General features: G+C 59.2%; 1 protein-coding gene across 1 annotated transcript in view; it reads left to right on the forward strand.

Annotated features, from left to right (window-relative positions):
* The first annotated feature begins 31 nt into the window (after positions 1-31).
* The window catches only part of PDE9A (phosphodiesterase 9A), a 105,516-nt gene continuing 105,241 nt past the window's right edge, over positions 32-306 (forward strand). Inside the window, exon 1 of the mRNA XM_008568418.1 lies at positions 32-97. The gene's annotated coding sequence lies outside the window, so the exon portion shown is untranslated. The remainder of the gene's footprint in view (positions 98-306) is intronic.

Genomic DNA, 306 nt, shown 5'->3' on the forward strand with positions numbered 1-306 from the left:
CCGTCCCTGCAGGTGGTCAGCTCTGACAACAGAGGGAGACTCCGGGCTGCTGTACCTTCTGAAGCCCGGCAGAGAGAAAGCGTTGCTCCAACGCGTGGTGCGTCTGTCCTCCTGTTTGCAAATACGAAGTCCTCCAAATGTCTAGTGTTCCTAACCAACTTGAGTCACATAGGAGAGGGGTCTGAACGGACCCCCTTTGTTCGTGGCCCCTTCCCCTCTAAGCCCCTTCCCTGGCCCCAGAGTGTCCCTAGGCCCCTGCTTCTGATTGGCAGAGTGAGACAATGAGAGAGCTGGCGGGGGGGGGGG

Source organism: Galeopterus variegatus, unplaced genomic scaffold, assembly GCF_000696425.1.
Source record: "Galeopterus variegatus unplaced genomic scaffold, G_variegatus-3.0.2 Scaffold408, whole genome shotgun sequence".
In the NCBI taxonomy this organism is placed as follows: Eukaryota; Metazoa; Chordata; class Mammalia; order Dermoptera; family Cynocephalidae; genus Galeopterus; species Galeopterus variegatus.